The sequence below is a fragment of the Callospermophilus lateralis genome, unplaced genomic scaffold, assembly GCF_048772815.1.
Source record: "Callospermophilus lateralis isolate mCalLat2 unplaced genomic scaffold, mCalLat2.hap1 Scaffold_105, whole genome shotgun sequence".
Taxonomy (NCBI): domain Eukaryota; kingdom Metazoa; phylum Chordata; class Mammalia; order Rodentia; family Sciuridae; genus Callospermophilus; species Callospermophilus lateralis.
The window spans coordinates 1,371,635-1,386,015 of record NW_027510702.1 but is presented as its reverse complement, the minus strand read 5'-3'; positions in this window follow the sequence as shown (position 1 = coordinate 1,386,015).

Sequence of the window (14,381 nt, the reverse complement as noted above, 5' to 3'; positions counted from 1 at the left end):
ATTAAAATCAGTGTACTTCAAATTTTAAGAATTTATATTGTGAAAATACATTTAGACAGTTTGTGTAAATGACATCTCAGACAAAATTAAAATTTTGATTCTAAGTTTTTTAAGCACATACAAAGTCATAGTTAATGTATTTTCTCCACCTGGCTAAAAATTTGAGAATAAAATAGATGATATCAGTGTTATTATCAATGTAATAAGAAGCTTAAAAAAAGTTAGCTGTTTATTCCAAAAATGATCAGTTTTAATTTTTTTTAATTAGTTGCTCAAAACATTACAATGATCTTGACATATCATACATTTGATTCAAGTGGGGTATGAATTCTTATTTTTCCACGTGTACAGATTGAAGGATCACATTGGTTTTACAGCCACGTTTATACAATATTTTTTTTAAAAACAATGTGACAATTTTGAAATTTTTCCGAAAAGGTAGAGCATTGACATGATAAATTCTATTACAATATCCATTTAAATTTTCAATGTTGAACATAAAGTATTTGCTTCTACATTGATTATAATACAAGAAATTGTAGTAAGAAAGAGCATCTTGACAAAATATGTACTATTTTAATTTATGTACATATACATATTTACTAACCTAAAAAACTTCCAAAGTAGAAATTAATTGAGAACTGGAAAAAGCATAAAAACTTATCCTAGTGTTCACATTCTGATATTTTAACTATTTAAGTAACTAAAATTTAAGATATTTATACAAATTAACATAGAATATAAGTTAACATATGATAAGTTAACTACAAAAACATAATGGTTTTGAGTGATAAAAATAAATACACTTTAGCATGACATACATTCGTTCACTCTCTGTTGTCTTCAAAAGTTTAAGTTTAAAAAAGCTTGAGTATTTGAAAAGTATACTTTAATAGCATAGAATATGTCTGCAAATAAGCTTTCCAAGTTATTTTGCACCTTATTCAAAATCACTTGAAAAACCTTAATAAAGTACTCAGTTAATACGATACCAAGAATTTTAAGTACTTAATACTTTTAGCAAATTTCCTCTATCAAAAACAAACTTACAAATTAGAGCTAACACAAAGTAATAGATTAAATTGTGTAACTGCAAAATTTATTATTGAAATATATTGACCTGTGAGAAGAACATCTTGATGAGTCAATTTATATTCTTTACTGGGATAAAATAAAATTATAAATGACTATTAATTTTGAATAAGGGGAAATATTTGAAATTTTATTAGTAAAGACAAAGTATGTATGAGTTTTCCCATATAAAACCTGTCAGAGAGCAGAGGATGAAAAAAAAAAAACACCTAAATTAATGAACACTAAAAAGTGCTTAGAACATCACAGAAGACAAGAGACCATCATGGAAGAGTTTCTTTCATCCCTATTAGAACTATAGGAGGAAAAGGAATATAATATAGAGTAAGAGCTCATACACTAATTCTAATAAACTTTTAACACCCTGTTGTGATTTTTCATGAGATGAGGCCTGGTACAGAGAGTTCTACAGCACATGACAACTCTTTTTTCATGGATCTTTGCTAAGTCATCTGTTTTACTACCAAGTTTCAAGGAGATGGAAAAGAAGGGTAAGAATGATGATGATGACCCCTGCACTGCAATCTGTGGCAACTCCCCTCAAAGTATAAAACAGCAACAGTACTAAATAGTAGAGATGGATTTTGAGGCTACATGGCTTAACAGGAGCTACATTTATCACCCTGCCTGAAGCAGTCAAAAGACATGATAAAATATTTGCAAACATTTCAAGATAGTTGACATTGGGCAAGGAAGGACAATGATATTTAGCAGATGTTAAGTAAACAAGTGAGTCCTACAATTTTTCCTATTATACAGGCTTAAGAAAATTTCAAGGAAATGACACAGGAACATCACTGGATTCCTTGAATTGAGGCAACAAATCTAAGAATCTAGAGACAATAGTCTCTAAAGTCCATAAAACAAAGCAGCACCATAAATGAGAAAGTGAGAGAGCCTCTGAGACATACCGAAACTTACCTTCAAATATTTTGCTGAGCCCAGCATGGTGGGCATGCCATTAATCCAGCCACTCAGGAAGCCTAGGCAGGAGGATCACAAATTTGAGGCCAACCTCAGCAACTTGGTTAGGCTCTAAGCAACTCAGTGAGGTCCTGTCTCAAGAGAAAAATAGGAAGATCTGGGGATGTGGTTCAGTGGTCAAGTGCTTGTGGGTTCAGTTTGGTACAAAAAAAGAAAAAATATATTTAGCTAAGTATAATCAGTACAGGCTTTTGAGTAAACTATCTGTTATTATATGGATCTTAAATACATTCCTAAAGGTCCATGTGCTAATGTCTTGGTCACCAGGCTTTGACCCGAGTGGCAGGAGGTGGAACCTTTAGAATGTCTGGCCTAGTTGAAGAAGTTATGTCATTGAAGGCATGCTCTTGAAAGTGATATTGGATCCCTGTCCTCCCTCTGTTTTTCTGCTTCCTTCTGCCATTTGGTGAGCAGTTTTGCTCCACAATATGCTACCCACCAGGATGTTTTGCTTCGTTACAAGCCCATAGCAATGGAACCAAGTAATCATGAACTAAACTTCTGAAACCATGAGTCAAAATAAAGCTTTCCTCTCTAATTTGACTTATCTCAGGTATTTGTTGCATTGATGGAAAGCTGACTAACACAGAAAATTGGTACCAAGAAGTGGTGTTATTGTTGTGTATATAACTGATGATGTGGTTCAAAAGCCTTTATAGTTGGTTTTCAGGAGGAATTTGGAAAAATTGGGAGAAGCAAGTTGGAGAAGCCCAAGAATGATATAAACAAAGCTTGATGGTAGATTCTGGTGAGGGTACAGAAGACAGGAATTCTGATAGAAAAGTGGAGAGTAAAAGCCTGTGCTTATGAGGCTTCTTTCAGAAAGAAATGAAGCTCTATTGGGAAACAGACTAGAGGCCGTTAGTATTGCATTGTAGCAAGCACATTGTCTATTTTTCGTTCATGCTCTGAGACTTTGCACGCTCAGTTCAAAGGTTGTGAACTCGTTTATTTGATAAAAGAAATTCCAAGGAACACCACATTAGGGAAGTGTGTTATTTGCTACTTTCAGTCAGATTTACAATGAAAACTGGGAACAAAAAACAGGGTGGATCAATTTGAAAAATGTCCAGGTTGTCCCCAAAAGAGCAAGTTTAAAATTTCTGCCAAGCAAAATGAGATTATTGAACAGATTATCACCATTAAAAAAGAAGCCAAATACTTTTCATGGGGAAAATATGAAAGATACCCTGAGGGTATCTTTGTTAAGATTCTGTTAAGATCTCATCCATTGAAGGCTCCAAGACTTTTGAGAAGAAAGCTCCTAGGCTCCCAGCTGGTACAGGGATACCCATGGAATTGTTTCCTTGGGATTGATTTTCTCATATTTACCTATCCAAGAACTTAGAGGCCACTGTATCCAGTGATCAAGGGGACCTTGGAATATAGCTTGAGCTAGCAGCAGACCTTAGCATGATCCACATAATGCTGGTTTTGCAGGGATGGGGTCATGGAATCTTCCAAAAAGGTTTCAGAAGAAAAACTTGGAACTCCAGGTAATGTTTTTCAGGGTCAGAATTCCTGCAAGGAGCCTTTGTGAAAGGTGATGTATGAGTTTGTAGGAGTGAAGTCTAAGCTGCAAAGGAAACACCAGGAAGTTAGAGATGGTAAGAATAGAGCATGCTTGTTGAGTGAAGCTACTTGTGGCATGCAGAGCCAGCCCAAGAGAGATGCTATATGGTCAATAGATGATGCCAGCAAAGTCATTAGAGTGAGGCTGCCCAAGCCATTTCAAACTCATATGTCACTATCAGGTGCCCCAGGTGTCAGACATGGATCTATAATGTTAGTATTTTTTCTACTGCATTTCAGAATTGCTTCATTCTTATCTCTCCTTGTTATTTTCTTGTTTTGCCATTGTTATTGTTTAGATATGACATGTACCCCCAAAACCTCATGTTTGTGATAATGCAAAAAAAATTTAGAAGTGAACTGATGGGTTATGAGACTTTTACCTTAACCAGTGTAAGGATTAATCTCTGGGTAGGGATTAACTGGGTGGTAATTACAGGCAGGAAGAGTTTGGGCTGGAGTAGGTGTGTCCCTGGAGACACACAAGTATCTTTGGGGTGTATATCTTGTCATTCTTGAGCAGAGCTCTCTCTGACTCCTGATGGATGTGTTTTGAGCAACTTTCCTCCACCATACTTTTCTGCCATAATGTTCTGCCTCACCTCGGGCCAATAGCAATGGAACAAACCATCCATGGACTGAGACCTCTGAAAGCATGGGACACCAATTAAATTTGCTTCCTCTAAAATTGTACTGTCCAATGTGTTGGTTGAAACAACAAAAAAAATCTGACTAAAACAACAAGATTTTTTGACTCACTACAGACCCAGAGCAACAGGACCAAGTAACCATAGACTGAAACCTCTGAAATAGTAAGCCCTAATAAACTTTAATCCCTTTAAGTAGATTTGCCTCAGACATTTGCCACAGTAAGAAAAACTCACTAACAAAATATTCAAGGATCAAGAAGGACCACCCAATATGATTAATGTCAAAAGTCCCTTTACCTCACTCAGGACCAGGAACAGTACCTTTATATACTATTCAGCTTTTTAAAGAATCTCATTATTTATGGAGCACTGGTTATAGTACAAGAATGGTCTCATATCTGTTTGAGGAAAGTAATCAACCATGCACTGTGCATTTTTTTTTCATTTCCATTTAGAAAAAATAATAAGTCTTGAAAACATCAAAACTCTTCTAGCAATTTAAGTGCATCCTGAAACAAGGCTCAAAAATATTTACAGAAATACAAAAGTATCCAACACTCAATAAAGTTAAAATCTCCAATTTCTATCATACAACCAAAAGTTAAAGTCATACAATGAAATTGAAGACATATCCCCCAAATTAAGAATAAAATTTAATTAAAGTCAACTTAGAATTAACACAATGTGAGAATTAATAGGACAAAGACATTAAAGCTATTATTATAACTATATTACATATATTTAGAACTTTAAATACAGAAACAGAAGATGTGAAAATTATGACACAAGTTGTATATTTCAAGATAGTATTTGTACTTTGTGAGATGAAAAAGACTGATGAGATGAGTGGAAGATTAGATGTTTCACAGAAAGAAAGCATAATTAGTGAATGTGAATATAAATCTATTGAAATAAAAACACAGAGAGAAAAGATAATTTGAAAACTAATAAACAGAGCACCAGGGATATGAGGAATGACTTAAAATGCCCTAATGTTGATGTAACTAAAGAACTTAGTTATCAGAAGAAAGCAATGTAGTTAGAAAAATGTATTTAAATAAACAATGAAGAAAAATTTTCAAATATGATAAAATACATAAACCCACACATTAAATAAGTTTAATTAACTCCAAGACCACAAAAATGGAGCATAATCAAAACACTCGATATCAATAAGGGTAAATCTTAGATGCAATCACTAAAAAATTAGAGAGAAACCAAATGTAAAATAATAATACTTTTAACCTAAGACTCAGATAAACTGCATGTAATTCCCACATTGTAGCACTCTGAAACTCATACTGTTTTTAACACAAATTTAAAATATATAAAGAACACTGAAAGACACAAAAAGAAGCAAGAACATGGCCCAGGAAAGAAATGCTCTGTAGAAGTTGACACAGAGATGGTCCTAATGCTGAGTTATTCTACAGGAACTTTTAAATAACTATGTAAAATGTGCTGAAGTTTACAACATAACATAAGGAAAAGAACTCCACATATGGGTCAGAATCCATTGTAGAAGGAAGACAAAAAGATTATGCTATTTTTTAAATGATTCTTTAAAGCTCAGCTCCATATGTTTTCAGAGCAATTCCTCCCATGTAGCACTTCCTACATCAGTTTTCTTAACTATATCTTCAAGTATTCTACAATTCCTGAAGACAAGAGGACCTTATTCTAGGCTATATCTTCATAGTCATCATAGTGTTCAATACAGAGAAGATGCTAAATAAAAATATTTTGAATAAGTATTGAGTAACAAATAAAAAGGTTAATGGTAACTGCACTTTAATCAAAATATAGAAAAGAAAGAGAAAATCCACTGAAAAAAATAAACAACATGTTCAGAATACCAAGAGTACTAGGATGTATTCCTAAATTGTACTGAGGAATTACTAAAAATACTACAAAGAGCCCAATTAAGTTGTGTCTATAAAATATATACATTGTGAATAAGAATACTGAATTATTTACATAATTCTATTTCTGGAACAATTTGACCTCAACTCTGAACACTTGTTTAAATTAATTTTTTATTAAAAATTCTCAAACTCCACAATTTAACAATTCATCATTTTTTGTGTGCAGTAAGAATCAGATTAAATGCCCATGCATGTTAACTCCATTGCAGTCACTTTTATAGTATCATAATCTGAAGAAGGCAAAACACAAACATCTGGATAGACACTGAATGCTCTTCAAGGAAATTAGTGTACTGGACTGCATAGTGAGGAAGAACTCGGGGAATTCCTAGACTTACCAGGACTGAAGGCTGTGGAAGACATGGAAAATGGAGAAACAGCCCTTCAAATTGCCAGTAATTTTTTTACCAACTTGACCTCCTGCATATAAGATCCACATTAGAAACTTTCAAACCATGTTTCCATTAAAAATAGAGTGGAGCCAGGCATGGTGGCCATACCTGTAATCCCAGAGGCTCTGGAGGCTGAGGCAGGAGGATCACAAGGTGAAAGCTAGCCTCAGCAATTTAGCGAGACCCTAAGAAACTTAGGGAGAACCTGTCTCAAGAGGTAAATCTCTTTGATCATTAAAACAGTACAAATTAATAGAGCAATGAAGACTCATATATGGATGAATACCATGTGTTAAAATACAGGGCACCCTGTGATCTGACAGGCAGTTGACTTCATGGCGGAAAAAAAAAATTTGTACATACTTCATTCTATCATCTGACATATATACATACATACATATATATACATATATATATACACACACACACACACATATAGATATAAAGAACAAATTTAAAAATATAAAAATAAAAGATAAAAAGGGCTGGGGATGTGAATCAGTGGTTAAGCACCCCTGGGTTCAATCACTTGTACGAAAAAAAAAAAAAAAAAGGAATTCACACAGCACATATGGGGGCAGAAAAGGCAAGAGGGAGAACAAATTAATGAAAGAAAATTTGCTTCCCTTTACATGAGATCTTCATTGTAATAAGTAAATTTCCTTATAAACTCTGTTTTGCGGAAGTCTGCAGTGATTATTTTTTCTTTGTTGGCAATGCCTGACTTAGTATAAACTCAGTAAAAAAGGAAAAAAAAGGAGAAAAGTGAAAGTAATAAAGAATAACAAAATTGGTACATCCAGACGAAATCCCAAAGGAGCCTGTGTGTAGGAAATAAAATAGACAAAAGACAGAGGATGTCGTTTTAGCTGGCAAGTCTACGCATTAATTTTGGTCTCCTTTTTATATTTTATACCATATCTCTGATATAACAAAAAGATAAACTTTACAGCTAACTAATATCATATTTTATTTACAGCTAAATATAATATTTATGGCATGGGCATATTCTGGGGAGTTTTAACACTTCTTGCACATTTCCTTTAAAAATAGAATATTATTTGCTAATTCAAATGTTATGTTGGGGCTTAGGATTCAAAAGTCAAGTATTGTATCTGTTTCTCAGAATTATGAAATATTCTTTTATCTTGTGTCTCCAAAATACATAGCAACTATTAGTAGATGATATTATTTTTATTTGAACTACAAATGTTATTTGTTTAAGAATTAGAATCCAAATTGGGGGAAATGGATGGGTGGTAAGGATTTTATCTTTCAAAAAAGCAAATATTGTGTATTTTCTTTTTAAGAAAAGGAATCTTTATATGCCACTTTGAATATTTTATCTTTTTAAGTAGGAAAATAAATGATATATCTAATAAAGTATAATTTAAAATTACAAAAAATCAAGAAAATATTAGTTTTTAAATTTTAATAACTCCTACTGCAACCTCTTTTGTAAGAATAAATAATATAAATATGAATTGAATTTGATCATCTTGAGAAAAATTGATTCATCTCTAGACAGACTCAGAATTAAGAGTTTTTTTTTTTTCCTGATAGCTATGAGTCTTAATTTTTTTTTTTCAAAAATCAATAGGTCTGGTCTCATTTGTAGGAAATTAATTCAGTGACCTTTATAAACACTTTTATATTGCTTTTTGTGAGTCTAATATAACTTAAAAAAAACATTTGAACAAGTCATGTTAATAATTTAGGACATTTTTTACCCATTTCTATGAATTCTAATTGAAGAATCATTAGGGCGTCATGCCAGCAAATTAATCCTGGAGCAGGCACATTTGTAATTGTCCTTAAAAGAAGCCTGGTACTGATGGACAATTAATTTAAGTCAGAAAAAGAGAAAGACAGATGGACATGCAGAGAAAAGGGAGGAAAAAGAGAGAAAGGGACAGATAATAGAAGGAAGCATGGTCAAAATTATTTTCACCATGATGCCAACCTGCTGTCAGATCACAGGGTGTCCTGCATTTTGACACATGATATTCATCCATATATGAATCTTCATTGCTCTATTAGTTTGTTCCATTTTAATGGATCAAACAGATATTCTCACATTTATATTTTATAAACACTTTGGAAATTAACATGTCTAAGTAGGAATGTCAAGTAAAATTCATTTGTAAATATGAATTGTTAATCATAAGAGATGTTCAAGACACATATTCCTTTTAGAAAGTACATTTCTTTTGCATCTATGTCATTGGAGAGTTTTTTACTTTTTAGGTTTTTCAGTTTCCACCACTAATCTTTGAATGTGTTCAAACATGTTTTTCAAATCCCCCTCTATTGTGCAACTATTCTCTGTGGCAGTCTCTTGTCTGCAAAGGTCATTTACAATCAAGTTTACTGTATATGCCTAATTTTATATTATGCAATAAATCTTCAACATCCCCTACGTGTGACAAGTCTGGAGGTTCAATCAGAGGTTGGATGTATCAATGTTTAATGCATTTCTCAATAAAAAATTAGCACACGTCATCAACTAAAATAAATGTTCTTGCTTTATGTGCTCTGTTTTACAAGACTATTAAAATGTTTTTTTATTATAGTTTTAGCATTCGGATAGGGATGGTATCAAATTGAACTGCTAGGTTAACAAAGTAAAATAAACTGTGAAACATGACTACATAAAATCTGAAAAAATCTAGAAAACACAGGTATTTAAGCAAATGAAGACAAATGACCTTAAACAAAATATATTTTATCTCTATAAATAATTAAGTATTTCATATTTGAGAAAACATTGGCTCATGTGTTAAGAATTGAAAAAATTAAACTTGTATTATTTTTCCTTCAGAGATAAAAATTTTTCAAAATATTTTAACTGGAATAATGATAATTATATGAACAATGATGATAGCAAAATCATTTAATTATTTTCCAAATTATCAGTAACTGAAATTGTTTTCCAGGATGTAAGTTATATTTAGTAATAATGTTTTCCTGATTTTAATTGTGGTTTAGCCTAAAAGTTAAACTAAATAAAATAAACCCTTTAAAGTATTCTAATAACTACACTAAAAAGTACTTTTTTCACATTAATGTACATATATATAAATATATATAGCACCTAAAATTTAAATTAAGTATTTAGATATATTTATTGTTTTCAAAGCAGAGCACTTTGCAGCATAAAACCATATTAATTCTTCCATAAATTATTTCAATATGGAGATTTTTAGAAGCCAAAACCATGTTACAGATCTGAAATAGAAATCAACATAGCAACATATGCACATTAAAATTGATATAATTTAAAGATTCTCCATGGTTATTTGGAGGGAAAATATAAACCAGTCTGCTGATAAAATCAGGGGGCTCTTATATTCAGTCATTTAAACCAATGCAATTTCTAATGGTTTTACTTGTGCTGTGGTGAATTTACTATAAATCCCACCAGTGTGACAGATTCAATCAGTCCATTCGTTGGAATGACAGGTCATATTTGCAGCAGAATGATCCAGCACCAAATATTTCAAAATCACTAAAGATATTAAAAATGACAAAGAATGCAAAGAGCAAGAAAATAACAGTCAGTACAACACAATTTCAGAAATAAAAAGCCACTTATATAACTGCAAAATTACCTGTAACTTGCTGCCAAAAACAAATTGCTATCAAATTTTATATTAAGAATATTTTGCACTTTAATTAGCTTCTGCTAAGCTTGACAATATTCCCTTTGGTACATCTTTTCTGTATTATAATTTTCATTGAGAAGCAGTGAAGCATGCTTGAAAAAACAACGCTAGGTACTTAGAAGCTCTGGGTCTTAGATCCAGCTCTGTGACCTTGAGCAAATATCTTAACTCCTGGGAGCCCTGATTCCCTCATTTAGAACATGGAAAACAATCTGCAATCCCTTTATCTCACAGTTGGAGGATTTGAAAACAAATTTCAAGAAGTCAAAATATGAATAGGTTATAAAAACTCTAAAGCAATAGACACTTTTATGACGCTATTACTACTTTCACAATTTCCGTGTTAAGAAATTTAACTCAAAATTTCTCTGATTAATCTTTAAAAATTATCTAATTACAGTTTTGAAAATTATATCTTGTTTTTTTCACAGAAATTAGTGTTATTTTCATAAAGATGCTTTTCTTCTTTATTTGTTACCTGTCCCATTTTTATATTAATATATATGATAGTTAAATAGAAGAAAGACATAATTCTGCACTATAAACTAATTTACTAAAGCTGAGTTCTAACTTCTTTTTTAAAAGCACAATAACACTAATTAAACTAAACCTTATGACAAGGATACAGAAAATAAAATGCAGTTATAACTGAGATATAGGAAACAGACAAAAGGCTTAATTTGAAGCCTGAAATATTCTCTTTGAAATATCTGGAAGTCCCATAGGATTAAAATGTAGACAAAGATACCCTTTTCTTCTGGAGGTCTGAAGTCTTACTAATCCATATACCTTGCTCAAAGTAATTTAATATGTTTCCTTTAGGGAATTAATTCCTAAACATCCTATGTTTGTCTGTCTGTCTGTTTCTCTCCCATTTATTACCCATGTTCTTGGGTAAATTATTTAATCCCTTTATTTATTGGAACTCCAATGTTCTTCTTTGTACAAGGAAATAATAATAGTACCTGATTGACAAAAGTGTAATGATTAAATATGGCAACATCTATAATACAAGTGGGACAGTGACCTGCCTTATCATAAACATTTGGTAAATGTTGTGCATGTGTATTATTGTTGCAACTATATTTGTCATTACTACTCTATAACTAAGTTTCTATGTAACTGCACATTGTAAAACTTCCAAATCAAGATATGTAGGCTTATATCATACTAAGGGACTACACGTGGCTCTTATATATACATATAATAAATATTATTTTATATGTATCATATATATATATATATATATATATATATATATATCATGCTAAATGGTTGCACATAGTTTATATATGTGTGTGTGTGTGTGTATTTATTTATTTATTTATTTATGTCAAGTTCTGTTATTTAAAAAAAAAGACTGTAGTGAACATTCTTAAACATATGTTTTGTCATAATCCTGCAAATGGGAGCTATTGTTAAAAACTTATTTCAAAAGTGACTTGTATTTATTCTAGGACATGTTGTTAGTTTAATTATATTGTCATTTTAAGACATGAGCATAAATCATTAATACATGGGCCATTGATACGATTCTATACATATTTACTTTCTAATTAGAAAGTATAGTACTACATCTAATTACCATCTAAATTGACAATTTTAGAGTTTATTACTTTCTTATATAGTTTTAATCTTTAACAACATATTATGGAAGTTACACTTGGATATCTAACTAATTTATAATTGTGTTGAGCTTAATTTTAGGATTTATGACTAAAATATTTTAGCTTAGGTAGTTAGAAAAAAATTTGCCCTTCAACCAAACATAGAATTTTAATTTTATATAAAACATTTAAAATATATTTAATGTCACTTCGTTTTTGTGTTATGCTTAGGAAAAAAATACTTGCATAAGCTGAAACTACTTCCACAAATTTTAGAAAATTTCATGAAATTAAATAACTGAATATCTTGTGCTCTATATTTTAGCCAATTAGTATATTTCTATTTTCAGTAATTAAAGATTTTTGAGAATGTCTGATAGCTGATATGAGTCATTTTAAAAAAGTTATAGACACAAGAGAAAATATGGACTAAGAGGAATCCCACTAAAAGAAATAGCTCAGATAAAGAGGCTGGAGGGAATGACCAGTGAGATATTGGCCAGAACCAGCAGAGAGGAGGTTTTGTTGACATTATGTGAAAAGGAGAAGTGTTGATTTACTGAGAAATTCAATAAAGAAGTTTCTGTGTAAACTCAGGAAAACAGATGAAGGGGCAACCAAACCTCATGTCAGTTTACTATCAATGATCAAGAAATCATATCAACTATTTTTTACCTTCTTTCCAAGCTGGTCTACTAATAAGGTAGGTATCTGGCCCGGTTTGCTCTCAGAAGCAAAAGCTTATAAAACATCCAGAAGGATGGGGCTCAGAGAATTTAAGAGATTGTGTTCTTCTCAATTCACTAACAAAGGTATTTGGTCCTGAAAATTCCAACACACAATTAGTTAGATATAAGCTTGGGATTGGATCCTAGGTGTCCTTTTTTTTTTATATGAGAGAGATGTCACCATATTTTCTACACCCTATACATTTTTACACATACACCCTATACTCTAATCTAGTATTTGACTTATTTTTTGATTTTTATACCAAATTCCACAATTCACATTTCCCAGGATAATCTTTGGCTTCTTTTATGTGAACTTGAAACATTACTCATAGTATTATACAAAAATGACTTCATAGAACATTTAGTCCAGCCATATCTTTACATTCATCAGATAATTTATACATGTGAAATTAAGTGTCTTTTGAAATCCAATCCAAATTGTAGAAGAAGATAAAACTATTTTCAATGTATCTTTGTTCCCAACATAAAGATTCTTATTTGGGGGCTGGGGATGTGGCTCAAGTGGTAGCGTGCTCTCCTGGCATACGTGTGGTCCGGGTTCGATCCTCAGCACCACATACAAACAAAGATGTTGTGTCCACCAAAAACTAAAAAATGAATATTAAAATTCTCTCTCTCTCTCTCTCTCTCTCTCTCTCTCTCTCTCTAAAAAAAACAATTTTTATTTAAACCCCATAGCACCAGTTAAGGAGAGCTGACCCTACTTTCTCTGGTTTTCTCCTGGAAAGAGGTTTTGGCTTCTCCTTTGCCTGGTACTGGCTCACATCTCTCATTTCTCCTTGTGCAATTGTAAAATTTAGTCGAATTGTGTTTGGACAGTGTGATTCACATTGTACATATAACATTATTTTGATATAAAAATGAATTAATATACACATGTAAAGATACATAGTGCCACAGTCTCTGGCTGGGCACAAATCACGAGTCTCCACACAGCTTGTAGATTCAAACAGCAATTCTTTATTCCCGAACTCACACCGGCCGTCTACAAACACGTTCTGGGGGAATCCACTACTCTGCCCAAATCCATTCTCTGCCCAAATCCACTCCACATGGGCTTCTGTCTCTCAAAATATACTGTCTGACCCTAAGAACTCAAGAGGAACTCAGCAGCAGGATACGCCCTATTCTAAAGGGGGAACACCCTAATCTCCTATTATGCTAAACCGCCCTGGTCCTTGAGCAAGGTCACCTTTCAGAAGTCCTTCCACAGACAGCATGGAAGTAAGCTGGCAAGGAATTTGTCATACCTACTTGGCTGATGGCTCCCAGCAACATAGCACAGATGAACAATAAGGAATATGCATCTCATATCTAAAAATTGCAAGGTTTCAAGTCTGGCTAGGCAGGCATTCAGCAAATACCTTGAGAACTTATGATATGTCTAATTTCTGATTTCCTTAAGGCTGGTTTCACTTTCAGGAAAACTCTTTTAATAAACCCTCAAAACTCTAAATTCAGTTGAAAAAATAAATAAAACAAATTCCTCTTTCTCCTCAGTTTGAGCAAAGCTCTGTATTTGCATCTCTGGCTCTGACTGACGTGGTTTAATCATGAGCCTGTGTCCTTCCCTGAATAAATCACCATGGTATGAAGAATGGAAGCTCTAAAAGGCTAATCCTGGGTCACAAATCCATCTTTGGGTACAAATGGAGAGAATTTTGCCACATGGAATAAGAACTAAACAGAAGAGTTCTCCAAGGAAAAGTGAGAGAGTTCTCCAAGGAAAAGTGAGAGAAACT